Source organism: Hesperophylax consimilis, chromosome 24 (genome assembly GCF_061612785.1).
Source record: "Hesperophylax consimilis isolate HC1 chromosome 24, BYU_Hcon_1.0, whole genome shotgun sequence".
Classification (NCBI taxonomy): domain Eukaryota; kingdom Metazoa; phylum Arthropoda; class Insecta; order Trichoptera; family Limnephilidae; genus Hesperophylax; species Hesperophylax consimilis.
The window spans coordinates 7,508,046-7,524,405 of record NC_142859.1 but is presented as its reverse complement, the minus strand read 5'-3'; the positions used below and the strand labels follow the sequence as shown (position 1 = coordinate 7,524,405).

The window sequence follows — 16,360 nt, the reverse complement described above, 5'->3', positions numbered from 1 at the left end:
AACTTACCTTCTAACTCACGAGTTGATTTTTCAATAAAGTTCCCCACTTCAATCAGCATGGTAGTAAATGCGAGGAAACTAATTTTTAAATAGTATTTGTTTTGCTGGATTCAATGCACTAATCATTGAATTACCGTTGAAAACACTTTCCTGATCATTCTTATAATACCTTACCAGACTAAATAGTCTATTTTAGATTGATTATCAATAAGAAACATCAACATCTCTCATCTATCGTCCAGTACATACTGATAACATCAGGTAATTTACTTCTGTACGCCATTACTCACGTAAACGTCATATTTGACATTTGTTACTGCTAGCGCCTAGGCGTTTAAAAAGAAAACTATTCTGTCTCTTACCACGGCTTGAGCGGCCGATTTCGTCCGCTTAAATTTTGAGCGAGGAATGACGCACATAGCGAGGATACGGACCGACTTACATTCCGGGCGTAAGTAACTGTGCATTATAGCAGCCAAGCAGAATGAATTTAAACAACAAAAATTGTATCAACAGGCATCTACTCCAATAGAAGTATGATTCTCATCATTTATGTGCACACTAGCTAAAGTTCCCGGCGTTTCCGAAAACGTTTTTCGAAATCAGATAAGTACACTGTAATTATCCTCTTATAAAAATTTCTGCTTTAGGGGGTGGGAAAAGGGGATAGGGTGGTTTTATGAAATTTTATGTAGACATGACCTTTCTCTTGTTTCGAAGGTCTAGTGTGCAAAATTTCATCAATCTCAGAATAAGGCTGCCATAGAATAAAAAAAAAACTAGAAGTGCCTTCCAAATACATTTGAATGGAAACAAATGAGCCACAGTAACTTTTGGTTCTAGACCATTTAGCACGCGGTCTGTCTGAAATTGTGTATCGCTATTCATTTTAATTTCGTAATCATGGTGAAACACAGTTTTGTATAGAAATATAGGCCCAAAGTGGGCTTGTATTTGGATCACGAAACACGCCTACAAGGCATTTCTTGTGTTATTCTTTATTCCGTGAAGATAGATTTAAAAACAAAAAAAAACCCTACCGGGATACACTTAGAAATAAGTATGAAAAAGTCCATTTTAAAGTTTTTAATATGTTTAAATTATTATTATTTAATAAAAATGATCTATTCGTAAACAAGTACTGCTGTATAATTATAAAAAGCAACGCGGTCCGAAACGTCCGCTAAATTAATAACCCAAAAATTAATCAAGATAATGCTTCTGGCCGTGAAAATCTCAAATGACATACTGGTTTACAGTTCAATTTTTGTGCTTTTCTTCTGGTGAAAGTCTAAGAATTTTTGTGTGGCCAACCACACATCTTCGGATAGGATCTCCGGGTGCTCCAGGGCTGCAAAGTGCCCCCCGTCGGGGAAGTCCGAGAGTTGCAGCAGGTTGGGGAACTTGCTCCGGTACTGGCCCTCCGTGAACATCAGCATCTCGTGCTCAAATCTTGCAATGGCCGTCGGCACCTCGGTGGGGATACTGTAAACAAATAATAATTACGTACTTTATAAAATATAAAAGTGGGTCAAAGCCCAGCAATGGAAGAAATAGAGGAAAAGGAGGGAGAAAGCAAAACCAAAGTACTGCAACCATTCCTGGTCAAAAATAAAACCTAACAACTTACAATACAATAGCGAAAAACGTCCCTCACTATTTTGATTAATCTTTATAACGAATTGGTGTACATTATGAATACCAAAAAATATGCTTTAGATAAATTGAAGATTTTCCTATAGTTTTGCTTCAGTAGAATACAAATAAAAAAATAAATTACTTAATAAAAAATATAAATGTAAACTACTAAAAATTTTCATTTTCAATAGAAATGTATGAACGCGTAAAGGAAACAACTTTAAAAAATACAGTATTATAGCTAAGATTATCTGTGACAGTTTCACCTGATTAACTTTTTTGCTTTCTTATAAAAAAAGTCCGTTTGATAGATTCCCCAATCTTAACAAACGGACTGCAATATTTAGAGCACAGGCGTCAGGTAGGTATGCTGTCCTTGTTCTATCGGTATTACAATGGAAGATGCTCTGAGGAACTAGCGTCATTGATCCCTTCGGCACCGGTGCGTAGTCGGGATACACGCCAAACGCGCGCCCAACATTTGTACACGGTTGACATTTGTCACATGAGAACGGGTCGCTTCTACGATTCGTTCTTAAGTTCAACAGCTCGGCTGTGGAACGAACTGCCGGCCTCTGTGTTTCCTCCCTCCTATAACATGGGACTCTTCAAGACCCATGTTCACTCCTTCCTCTCCACAAAAGACCCTCCACACAGCATCCCCAAAGATGACATAGGCCCTGAGGGAAATTATTTTCTTCAGGGCCTCCTGTGTGGAGTTAATATAAAAAAATAAAAAAAATAAAAATAAAATTATTTAAAAAATAAATAAAAACCGGTTTTGTGCTTGAAATCAAACGTTTCTGGACTCCGTTTGTCAAGCGATTTTAATGCCTATTACCTACAATATAAGGTATATCAAGAATATACACATTTTGGCTTGTAGCTTCCTCTTAATAATATACCAAATGCAACCCTGGTATAAAAATTATTAAGAAACATATTTAAATGAACACAGTGGACGGGAGCTATGCGTACAGTCTCTGAATCAATAATAATAATAAAATTCTCACCTGTCCAGTCCCCTCCCCATGGTTTTAATAGTGACAGACTCTGCGTACAGCCTCGCCGAGGTGACGATGGACCGACTATCCCAGTAGACCATCCCAGTAGACCATGTCGATCAGCTCAGTGAGGGCGAACTTCTTCTCGATGCCACCGTCTCGCAGAGACTTGAACATGGGATTAGTCCAAACGCAAAACTTCTCCAGGATATAGGCTGCCAGTCCGGCGGGAGAGTCCAGCAAAGCAATACCTTAAACAATGTTTTCATTTTTATTTTATGTGAACACCGCACAAGATTCCCAACTGCCCGAAGTGGGACCCGTGTGGCATCCCCAATTGTGGTGTGTTGTTAGGCTGAAGTGAATGACGAGAGGAAGTGGACGTGGAAAAGGAAAGTTGATAAGTTAAGTACTTATTCAGATCTTGTTACGAATTACATAATGCCATGTATAATATAGCATCGTTCCAATGGTGGCATTTCAGCAAGAGTAACTGCCACTTCCTATCTGTATCACAATACATGTAGATATAGACATTGAATCATAGCAGTTGTAACAGTGATTCGCAACCCGCAGCCCAATTTAGCGTTAACCGATAAGTTTTACTGGCATATGGTTAATATTACCTTCAACGATGAAACATCACAATTCGAAGTTTTACTCAATAAGTTAGTCTACTATAAAACTATTAAATAAAATGTTTGTTCGTGGCATGCATGCGGAAGAAATAATTATACGATTTTGTGTGCAACTCGAAGAAGCTGATAGTTCCCCCCCCTGAATTGCAAAGTTACCCAACTGAAAGTCCAATGATATATTGATGAAAGACGTTGCACTTCGCGAATTCGAACCCTACACTGTTATGCATATTTTTAGTGTAGCTTCGCTGAGATTTTCCGGATATACCCTGCAGGCTGAAGATTATCCTTATGATACCCGTAGGAGAGGGCACCAGAAGGATAAAAAGAAGCTATGAGGATACTTACGTTAAGGCGTCTAGTTTTAGGAACAGTTTTTAAAATTTCGCAGCCTATTCTTAACGACTCTCACTCGTCCGATACCAACAGTTCTTTTCAAGTCGTCAGTTCATATTATCTGTAAGCGACCTTGGCTTCTCTTTCCAAACCAAATAACCCAAACATTAATAATGAAAGTCCAACATCTTAGTCGTGCCACGTGCCCATCAAATTTACATCATATTGTACAATCGTTTACGTTTTATAAAAATGTTAAACCAAACTAAAAAATCTTACCAATTGTATCCGGTTTTGTAGACTGAAGATGCAAATAACCGCTCTCTTCTATCAACTTAGCGAACATCTTGCTCAGGGGGAAGATGTTTTGTTCAAACTCCCTGTCTAAGACAAGCGATGGGAAGATGGAACCAACCAGTAACTTCAAGGTGCTTGAGGCGGTGAAGGCCATTCCAAAGTTGGAGTGGTAGCCGATCACTTGGTCCGGAAAGACGGTGGCCATGTAGGAGCCTATTACTGATCCCCAGTCCCCGCCTTGGATCACGAAGCGCTTGTAGTTCAATCTCTCCATGAGATTTCTCATCACTGTTGCAATTTCCAATTCTCCTAGTCCTGTCTTCGAAGCTCCCTAAACATATTAATTCTATATTAGATACTGCTATGCAATTAGAGATGTTGGATTTATGTACCAGTCGATCGACATCACCTCGGACTAGCTCATTCGAAGGCACGATATCGACTCTCACTCAAGCCGGGAGGTCCGTTATCATCTTCTGCTACTTCATTCAGAGCGGTACAGGGGTTCAGTAATGACAAAAGAGTTTTTCAACGTTATCTTATGGCAGGGCTACGTTACAACGTACACATAGTCCACACAGAGTATTACATCTTATACTTACGGGACATGGTAACGGATGGGACATATGTGTGACTAGCATTCGGCTATTATTATTATTTCCTACGATTCAAACGGCTACATAACAATACATAAAATGTAAATGTTAAACAAGAGCAGTCAATAACTAACAACTTGTGAAAAAATGTGGGAGGTATAAATCAAAAGACGGACGTTAGAAGGCTTATGAAGAAGAACAAGGATGCACATGTGAGATGAACATGGACCTGCCTTAAATATGTCAATCAACAGAATAGGATCACAGATGGGGATTGGGGACCTCTGCTAAAATAAACAGCCTCCCACCACCGCAAAATTAGGAACGTGCGACACTATCGATTAGTCGTACATCCGATCGTTTTACAAGTAATCCGAAAATGTTTGAAAAACTACTATCGGAATTAATTGTGGGAACAATACGGACAAGCGATAAAGTAGGTACCAAAATTATTTAATTTTAATTAATTTTTTAAACATTCCGTATTTGAAATGTGGATGTATTTCTAGAATACAATTTTTTGATAAATGGTTTTTTTAGTTTACTAGCGGTGTTTATTCGAAAGGTAAATTTCTGACGCCTCTAATTTGTCAACAAAAATGTAATTAGTCGCCTGAAATATCTATTTGTTATCCTTTATGCTATTCATAAAACCTTGTCTTATAAACATAAATATTTGTTTTTTAAAGGAATTGATCCTGTCTGTTTGTGCGCTCAGTTCTTCTAAACTATGCAACGGATTTTGATAGGATTTTAACTAAAATTTAGAGAATTTATTCCGGAAGGTTTATATATATGTAATACTCACATAGGTATTATATTTTTAGAAGGTAGATAAAAAGGTAAATATTTACCTATATAAAAATATAAATGTTTGTTTGGTCAAAATCTAAGCTCTCCGAAAGTTCTTCAGCGATTGCTTTGAAATTTCGATACAACGTTGTAGAGGTGGGCAAAATTGATTGAATTAATTCCATGAATTAATTCAATCTTGTAACACAATCGATCTTATTCTCATTTTCAAAAGGAATTGAATCTTAATTCGTTATCGTTGGCATTTTTTTCTAAACATTTTACAATTAAATTATTTCATGATAATAAGGTAACAATTAATAATGATGTGCACTTTAAATGATTTAAATATTATAGTGTTTCATAGAAATCTAATTAAATATTATTACGGTACTATGGCGGCGCGCCGCGAAGTTTATATGTACTGTGCCCTGTCGCACTAAATCGCGTATCTAGTATCCCGCGTCCCGCGCCGTAATCCAAAAGACTCTTTTCATCGAGTCCCCAGTCAAGGAATTAACGAATTTATTCCGTTTTCAGTTGTGACGTCACGCGTCGTGACACAAATCCTATGTCCCATGTACCGAGTCTGTCCGGACAAGCGCTCAATCTCAGGGAATAAGTGAAACAGGACAGAGACAGTGACACTCGAGACAGAGTTCCCAATTCCCTATTCGTAATCGAGTCCCTTTCCTTACTAGTTACAGGTCCGTCCGCACCGTCTGCAAGAACGCAATTCATTAATGTCGCAGATAGACACAACACACTTACTAGTCAGAAGTTCCTAATTCATTGCGCTATGTCAGCTGTCAATCGGTTCGTCGTTAGTTCCCGCGTGGCTAAACCTTCGATTTAGTACCTAGTCAGGTGAAAACTTTCTACTTCGGAATCTGAATTCTAGTGAAAAAGCGAAAGTATCTCCTGTATTCTTCTCCTTTTCACATGCGAAAATAATGCAATACGCTTAGAAACAAAACGATATTTACGTTATTGTTCTTATAAGTATGTTTTTTATGTACCTGCTTACTTGTAGACGTAAAACGAGATCGGTTGACTGTCGAATTGTGGGTGATCATCACCCACAATTCGACAGTCAACCGATCTCGTTTTACGTCTACAAGTAAGCAGGTACATAAAAAACATACTTATAAGAACAATAACGTAAATATCGTTTTGTTTCTAAGCGTTATCACAAGTAATTTGTTTTGATTTCTGTATTTTTGTACTGAATTGTATGCCACTCAATTTCAGACGTTCAATCAGTTTTTATTTGGCGCATGGATTTAAAATTACCATTGAGGTAAGTACCTGCAAACATTAAAATAAATAAATATAATATATATGTGGTTGAAGCTTATTCCAGGTGAACCGATCGGTTAAACAAAAGTGGGATAGTAATAATATAGTTCTTATAATTGCTTTAAGAACGTATCTCATTGCCCCTAAAATAATATATTTTTTATGTAAAGGATAGTAAATATATAGATAGTTTTACGAAGAAAGATAATAATATTTTTTATTCTGGGATTCAGTTTGCCAGCAAAAATTTTCTATGCAAAAAAAGAAAAATCGAGTGAAACTTTTTATTTTTGGTATCGTTTAATGATGTTTTACCTTCGTTTTTTATAGGAAAAAGCAACATATTGAATAGCCAAGATATATTCCAGAAAAAGGATCGAACTTTGGTGTTACTTTTCTGAAGTAGATGGAGGGATGCATTGCTCCACAATTTAGAAATGGCAGTTAAAAAATAAACATCCGACTATTCCTCTCCAGGTCCAGCGCCCTGCGCCTTCCGTTTCCTTTGCGGCACCCATTTTAACGATTTTATTAGTGACTTGTAAAATTACTTTTAATTTTTGTTTGTAAAATAACATATTTATTAAAAAATTTGTAACATGTTTATTTTGTGGAACGACATATCTTTTTTTACTTAAGTTACTCCAAAGCTCTCCTCGCTTTAAGAACTCTGTGCTATAAAGTGTAAAGCTTACAAATACAGGTTTTCTAAGTAAAGTTATAAATGTACTTCTGCAATGTACATAATAAATCCCTATATTTGATATTTTTTGTGTGTTTATTTAAAATGTTTTTTTCAAAACGAACACATTTATGTGAATGCGAAAAAATGGTTCATTATTGTTTTCTTTAAGTTTCCTAAATGTGAGCAATCTAGGTACAATACCAAAATGAAGTGTCGAATGAAGGAATTAAATGAATGAATTTAATGAATTAGTTCACTTGACCAGGTGAATAAGACTGAATTGATTCATTATTGTGAATGAATCTGCCCATGTCTACAACGTTGCATTCGAATACGCGTAAGTTTTTATATACCTATATGATATTATTATCAGATGTGGTAAAATCTTATAAGAATATAATTAACAACAGATGAAAAAACATGTTTTTTTTAACAGCGCCATCTGTTGGACGTAAAAGCAACACGCGCTATTGTTTCTATCTGCACAGACACACTGAGCCACAGCAATGCGTAGCGGACCACACCTAGTATTTTATAAATGCTTTAAGCCTCACAAATCATACCATTATAATATCATGTGATTTTTCACAGGTCTGCGCTAGTAATTTAATTTAAAAACGTATAAAATTAGAAGATTATATTTACATTTTGAACACATACCTGTGAATACCCATATCCAGGAAGGCTCGGCACCACAATTTCAAAAACAAAATCCTTCCCTTCTCTCTGTCTAACAAAATATGGAATCGTCTTGTAGAACTCTACAAAGCTACCAGGCCATCCGTGCAACAGAATCAGAGGCACCACCTTCAACTGATTTGGATTTCTTGATTTGATATGCAAGAAATGTATGTCCAGCCCCTGAATATTGGTCACGAATTGGGGATACATGTTGAGGTATTTCTGTCTCTCTGCGAAATCGTATTTGGTCTGCCAGAAGTCTAGAACTTCCGCTAGGTAGTCGCTATTGAAGCCGTATTGGAAACCAACACCTTCCAAAGGCTTTGTAAATGGCCTGGTCTTGATCAGTCTGTCTTTCAAATCTCTTACCATCTGAAACATAGCATTACTTAGTTTATAATAAATATTTCATGAATACAAATTCGATAGAAACCTTAAGGATGAAATAACAACTACTGGATTGATTTACTTAATCCAAAGTACTCAATATGGATGGAAGACGACTGAGGGAGCTAGTAAGATTGGACACTGCCAAGTGGATTGCAGTTAATAGTCGTATGAAGTGTCTGAGAGGATGCAGATACCTAGGGTATCATGTTGTGGAACCGGGGTTCATCGCCACCCAATGACAACCCAAGAAAACTTCATCAAAGGCTTACGTCAAACAGTAAGGATACATTCTGGTGCAATGAGCCCACGGCCCGATTTCACCGGGAGCTCTGCAGACCGTCTCCGTATATGATATCAGTCAGGTGTGTTAATGGTGAACTAATATAGTGGACACTCTTCTTCGATGTTTTCTAATGTTTGAACCAGTCCACAATCGTACAGTGGAGAGTTCTTTAATCACCATTATAGTGAATAGCTCCGTACTGACTTTGACGCTAGTTCGCTATAATGTACGAAGTGCAACGACTGCTATCTCAACAGATGCGTAATGACCCGCCCTTATCCCCCGACAGTCGGTCCGTCGGACAATTGATTCGCAGGACAGTCTATCACTCGGTTAGTTGATTCCCAGGTTAGTCTATCTCTAGGCAGTTGACTCCTCGGACACTTGATCTCCAAAAAAATATTTCTGTTGTATTTCCTCCGTGATAACGTATGCAGACAGGATAATATACGGCTGTATAACAAAAGTTGACACTGTGATATCTGCAGGCGTCTTGAGTGGAAATCAGCTACAAAAATATTTTTGTAATACCGTGCATTACCATAATGCCGTGTTTCCGAAAGAGTAAGCAGAGAGGATAACCATACAGTTGGTTTAGTTAGGTCGTAAATCCTCTCTGCATTCGAGGAAGTAAAAAATAAATAATCAGTGTCTGAGGGATCGAATTGCAGGGGGATCAACTGCCGAGGGGCCAACTGTCGGGGGGATCAACTGTCGGGGTTCAAATGTCGGGGAATCAAGCGTAAGTGTATCGCGTAATACATCATGTGCATTGTTATGGAGTATGAGGTATACATGGGAAGAATTAATGTAAGTAAGTCTTACCTCTTGCTTAAATTCCACTTTGAAAGCCCTGATGGAAGTGTCTGCTGATTTGCCGGGCTGTCCTGGGCCCCAGTATTTATCCAGTTGGACCTCTGGCATTGGAGGCACCCTACATACTTTATACAGATTGAATCCTGTCCACAATGCGAACAATAGGACGAGGAAGGAGAATGTACGACAGAAGGCACCCATCTGAAATAAATGTCGCTTGAAATATGTATAGTTCCACTTGCAATACACGCAAACGATAACCTACTCCTAAAAAATTTGACATTGTCGTACATGGAATCAAAAATAGAGTTATACAGAAAAGTTTGAAAAGTACTGAAAAAGCATAAACAAAGTACGTCGAAGTTATTTTTTAATGGACAGCGAATGTATCAAAAATATGTTGGAATCCCTCAGGTTCAAATTTTGATTAAACAATTCGCACATTCTTTAGTTTCGATCCCTGATACCAGCATGTGTGACTAACTAATTAACTAACTAACCATCACACCGTTTCCCCGCAGGGGTAGGCAGAGAGGACGGACCGCCAAACTACTCGGTCTTGGCATACACTCCTTGCCTCATTCACATTCATACATATTCTTCTATTATTCTGAATCTTGACATAGCCCGACTCGAGTATCTGATTCACTTGATCGTGCCATGTCTTCCTCGGGCGTCCCCGACTTCTGCTACCATTCACATTTGCATCGTAAATTCTCCTTACACTCTTCTTTCTTCGCTCATTTGCTCTACATGCCCAAACCATCTGAGCGTCCCTTTCTTGATCTTTCTCATTACGCTTACATCAGCTTTGCACTCATGTGTGTAATTTGAAAAAAGGTCTCAATTCGCCACTGCTTTATAATTAATAGGTACCTACCTAAATGCTCTTCATGTTACTGCCATGGAAAGTGAAAACTTGATAAATCAGTTTCTTAATATTCGCAGTCGAACTTTAGCCCAGTTTAATATTACTTCAATCCTTGAAATAAAAAGGTATGAAGGGAAATTTTATACATATAAATTTCCATCTTGATTTAAGATTTACACATTTTGTAAAAGTACCTATCTGTTTAAAAAAATAAAGTCTGCAGAACGTTGGAGTCGGTATCGTCGCCATACTAGATATTAGGAATGCCAGTACAAAATGAAGTCTGCACAACTGATTCGTTGCAGTCGGTAACGTCGCCATACTAGATACTAGGGATGCCAGTACAAAATGAAGTCTGCACAACTGACACGTTGCAGTCGGTAAAGTCGCCATACTAGATACTAGGAATGCCAGTACAAAATGAAGTCTGCACAACTGATACGTTGCAGTAGGTATCGTCGCCATACTAGATACTAGGGATGCCAGTACAAAATGAAGTCTGCACAACTGATACGTTGCAGTCGGTAAAGTCGCCATACTAAATACTAGGGATGCCAGTACGAAATGAAGTCTGCACAACAGATACGTTGCAGTCGGTAAAGTCGCCATATTATAAATAATAATAATAATAATAATAATAATAATTGGATGACTTGTATAGCGCCGTTTTTGTGCAAAATCACCTCAAGGGCGCTGTACAAACTTATAATACATTTTTACAGTGATCTATGTTATTACTTAACTATTTATGGAGAAAATATACAGTACAATACTTATCTGGTAGGTCACTTGAGATTAACACTTAATTAACATTATCTAATTGTTTATTGGCGAAATTTAGATACAGGATTTAGAACTTAATTGAATATAACTGGACTTTCTCTTAGGAATGGTATATTTAATTTAAGGGTACGACAGCTTAAAAAGGTAAGTTTATGGTACGTATACATTTATGTACGTATACGTTTATGGTACGTATACATTTGCGAACTTGAACGGAGCCACGAATTACGGGAAAAGAACGAAGCAACTGCAAGCGGCATATCGCTCCATTTGCGGTTGCTTAGTTCCTTTCCCATAAGTTGAGGTTCAGTTCGGCAGTTCGGCTCGCGTATGTATACTGTATACGTCACAAATCATGGTATACGTAGCATTAGATACTAGGGATGTCAAAATGAAGTCTGAACAACTGATACGTTGCAGTCGGTAACATCGCCATACTAGATACTAGGAATGCCAGTACAAAATGAAGTCTGAACAACTGAAAACGTTGCAGTCGGTAACATCGCTATACTAGATACTAGGAATGCCAGTACAAAATGAAGTCTGAACAACTGAAAACGTTGCAGTCGGTAACATCGCTATACTAGATACTAGGAATGCCAGTACAAAATGAAGTCTGAACAACTGAAAACGTTGCAGTCGGTAACATCGCTATACTAGATTCTAGGAATGCCAGTACAAAATGAAGTCTGAACAACTGAAAACGTTGCAGTCGGTAACATCGCCATACTAGATACTAGGAATGCCAGTACAAAATGAAGTCTGAACAACTGAAAACGTTGCAGTCGGTAACATCGCTATACTAGATACTAGGAATGCCAGTACAAAATGAAGTCTGAACAACTGAAAACGCTGCAGTCGGTAACATCGCTATACTAGATACTAGGGATGCCAGTACAAAATGAATCTGCACAACTGATACCGTTGCAGTCAGAAACTTCGCCATACTAGATACTAGGGATCGAAGTACAAAAAACTTGTAGTAAACTCTATTTGGAACAATTAATATTCTTATTTAATTTAGGTACAGTTATTTCACAGAACTAAAGTTAGTACATATGTACGTCATCGACGATCATCCTCTTTCTTTTCCTGCGTCTTGTATCAAAACAAAAAGACTGAAGTTACTAGAACTATGACGTTACTTACGACCTCTCACCGGTATATTCAAGTTCTCTGAGACAAGATTGAGTTTTAAAATCAATGAAACGCGTAAATTTTTTCTCTGCACGTCATCGGTATGAATATAAAATCATTGAATGAGTGAATGCTGTAAAAATGAGATCCCTGAGGCGTTTGTGTGGTAAAACCTTTGTAAAACCATGTATGATCGTGTTAAAAATATATAGATTCGGAAAGAATGCAAAGCTGAGGTAAGGTTTTTCAGGTAATTTCAAAGTCCTGTGAAAGTTTTCTTCAAGTTCTGCTATTATTCCACCATGGGCCAATTTCACGGCTTACGCCCGTATCATAGTAGTCGTACATAAGTTATATTGTAATGTAATAACAACAATAACAATGACACAGTTTTACTTTTCAAATCTAAGGATTGTAATAATGTACATAACATAGCGAATTTGGTAATCTCGCAAGTGAAAACATGGCTAGACTCAAACATACTTACACTTAACATATCAAAGACATAATTCACAACATACAGTATAAATAGCACGGGACAGCAAAAAACAACACAAACACCATAAAAATACACGAATGTTTAAACACCAACATCTGCGATTGCCCTCCTCTAGACAAAACAAAACAAATAAAGTATCTAGGAATCTTAATTGACCATAACCTTAGATGGATACCTCACATCAAACAAATTACAAATAACACACAAGATTATATTTTATATGTATTATTTTCTCTTTAAATGTATTATGTAGATTATATTTTCATATTATAAAATGAAGGCCTCAGCACGGGCAAGCCACCCAGTGAGGCCTACATTACTGGAAAACTTAAAATGTAAAAAATATTGTACCAAATAAAAATAAATAAAAAAATAATAATAGTATAAAAATAAACGTGAAAAACAAAGTTTTTTTTACTATAATATATCATTTAATGAGATTTATGTAGGTACTTAAAAAAATATGTATATTTATTTTTTTGGTTGGACTGAGGATTGAACCTTCCTCCCCAGCGACCATCCCTGGGATGTAACAACGGAGCAAAATCTCGATTGTGTAGGACCGACATTTATTTCGTATATTAACTGATGTAATGTCATCCAATTTCAGAAAAATGCATGTGACCAAATGCAAGTTGATAGAATGTATTGTCATCGACATCAAGTCTATCTGTCGAGTTTCAGCTCGATCGGATGGCGGGATATATGGTAGGTGTCAATCACACTCAGACAGATACACATTTCTCTAAAATCTGACGACATTACAGCAGTTAATATACGGAATAAATGTCGGTCCTACACAATCGAGATTTGGCTCCGTTAGATTAGTGAGGATGTGCCTGAAATTTTCGAATCCATAGGGAAGTAATTAAATCTCAGTAATTTCCCTGAGAATTACTGAGATTTCAAGAATTTTGTTTCTAAATTCGAAAAACTTCGGTACATTTTCAGAGGATATTAATTTTGGTAGATTTTCAACGAATTTCGGTAGTTCTGGCATCGCTTGGTTTAATTACCAATAATACAAGATCAATAACAAACCAGAAAATCCTTACACAATTGCACTCACTACCGACACCAACTGACCGTCGCCAAATAACTGAAAGAAGAAACAACTAAAGAACGCCAGAAACCGGTAAAGCGTGGCAAGGTAAATAATTGCTGGGACCGGTGCAGTTTTTGGGTTTATTAACGCATAAAAGCAGGGCCGCCATGAGAAGTGCCGCCGCCTGCGTACGAAAACCAAAAAAGGAACCCAACTAAATTAAGTTTCAACGACCTTCCCTAATGGCGCTGTACAAAATTATGCTTTCGTAAGTTCTATCTAAAGTATATTTACTAGTACTAAAAGATTCAATCGAAGATTTAAATCACAAACAAAATTTAAATGACGCGCTGCCACTCTTACTCGTCACTATTGTGTATTCTACCAAGTTGCATAAAGGCGATGCTATAAATTCAAAGCGTTTTATAAAACTCAATATTGCTTGCCATACAATGCCATACACACCTACAAAGATGATGTGTTATAAGTGTGGGCGTGGCGACTGTCATCTGTCAAAGTGACAGATCCCATACAAAGAAATCATATTCCGCGGCAGTTCCCCAATTGTCTGACCCCCTCTCTGGAGTAAGATTATAGCGTAGTGTGTCACCCGAACATAAGATACGTATATGCCACGCCCAAATTATGTGGGCATAATACGCGTAATGTGTCAAAGACCAGTGAAGTTTTCGTAAAATACATTTATAGAAAAAAAATGTAATTAGTGATAAAACAGAAACACAAAGATTGGAATTAAGAAAAAAATACATATATACCTAAGTACTTATTTAAGAAAACAAAAAACAGTATAAAAAATATCAACCTGTAGAAACAAAGTTTTTTTTTCCATAATACTTCTATTTTAAATTGTCTTTTAAAAATTAGAAAAAATTGGTTTGACTGAGGATTTAACCTTCCTACCCAGGAACTGAAGTCGACAACTATATTATCAACCTCGTCAAATAAAAAAAAATATTTTGTGTATTAACTACTGCAATGTCTGAAATGTGATTGCCACCAAAATTTGATAGAACGTATTGTCATTGACGACGAGTCTATCTGATGAGTTTCAGCTGGATCGGATGTCGGGGAGTGGGTTAATTTACGCTTCTTTATAATAAATACTTAAATAATGTACACATATATCTATGTCAAAATTCATTTTAATTTATTAGTAATCAACATATATTATATTATGCTTCACTTAACTGTATCAATTTAACTTCAAAATTTCATAAAATAAAATAGCTTTCTAGATGCAAAACGTAATTTCTGAAACAATTTTTTCTTGTAAAAAAAAAATATTTTGTGTTATTCGGGAAAGAAAAATTGTAATTACTTAAAATGTGCAAGAACAATTTAGCAGCGTGGCATGACATTTAAGCATTTTTACATAATATGTGCAATAAATACATTGTGCCTCTACAAGGAACATGCCAGGAACTTGACTAACTAACTATTATGTCGTTTCCTGGCAGGGGCAAGCAGAAGATGGACCGCCAAACACCTCGGTCTTGGCACACACTCCTTGCCTCATTCACATTCATACATACTCTTCTATTATTCTGATTCTTTTCAAGGCCCGACTCAAGTAACTGATTCACTTGATGATGCTATGTCTTCCTTGGACGTCCCAGACTTCTCTATATTCTCCTTACACTCCTTTCTTCGTTCATACCCAAACGATATGAGTGTCCCTTTCTTAATCTTAATCACACTTACATTAGCCTTGAGTTCTTTGCGGATCTCCACATTTTTCACACAATCTTTTGTGGTTCTATACTAAGATACTTCGGGGATCTGTACAGCATTCAGTCATCATTCCTCTGCCAGTTCCATCACTGCCATACCTCAGGGTAGGTACCAGCACTCCATTGTGGACAGCTAGCTTTGTTTCTTTGGATAATTTTTTGATAGCGCCAACTGCTTTCAGTCCTTCATTAATGGAGTTTCTTCCATTTCTCGTAAACATACTTCACAAATACACAAACTCATCCACCTGCTCCAAATATTCATCATTCACAACTATATTGCACACCGTTTTCTTATCCAATTATCGCCAGGATCTTCTTATCATTTAATATGTGCATTCATTGAATATTTGACAAATGATGTGATTGTAGTCACTACAGTACTACATACCATTAAAACCCTTAACTTGATTTTGTATTAATAACTAAAATTGTTTGTCAACCCTTATAGTGTGGCTGGCTACATTTGCAGTCCAGTGAAATTATGGCTAACTCGAGGTGCACTGCAGTGTGCGGGGTGTAAAGCTAAGTTTTGAAGGTTTTGGATGTATTTTGTTACTGTCAATTAAAATTCCAAACTAAAAACTAGAAATTGTAGAAGAGTGTCTATTATTTCTATTAAAATTTCAATATTATATTTGGATTTGAGATATTTACTATATTGTATCCGTCTTATACGGGTTCTCCAAATGCTATACATTGCGTTGGTTAGAGGTAGGCTTGAGAGTGGGTCGATGGTTTGGAGCCCACATCTGGTGAAGTATTCCCTCATGCTGGAAGCGTGCAGAAGAAATTTTGGAGATTCTTCTACCTGCGGGA

At 37.0% G+C, this 16,360-nt stretch overlaps 1 pseudogene across 1 annotated transcript; it reads right to left on the bottom strand.

The window, feature by feature from the left end:
- Positions 1 to 641: 641 nt before the first annotated feature.
- On the bottom strand, positions 642 to 13,802 carry LOC149411858 (juvenile hormone epoxide hydrolase 1-like; annotated as a pseudogene). Its single transcript, XR_016304723.1, has 6 exons — positions 13,787 to 13,802; positions 9,465 to 9,671; positions 7,946 to 8,338; positions 3,896 to 4,244; positions 2,652 to 2,893; positions 642 to 1,485 (listed from the first exon to the last, which is right to left on the bottom strand). The product of XR_016304723.1 is annotated as a juvenile hormone epoxide hydrolase 1-like (transcript).
- Positions 13,803 to 16,360: the final 2,558 nt, after the last annotated feature.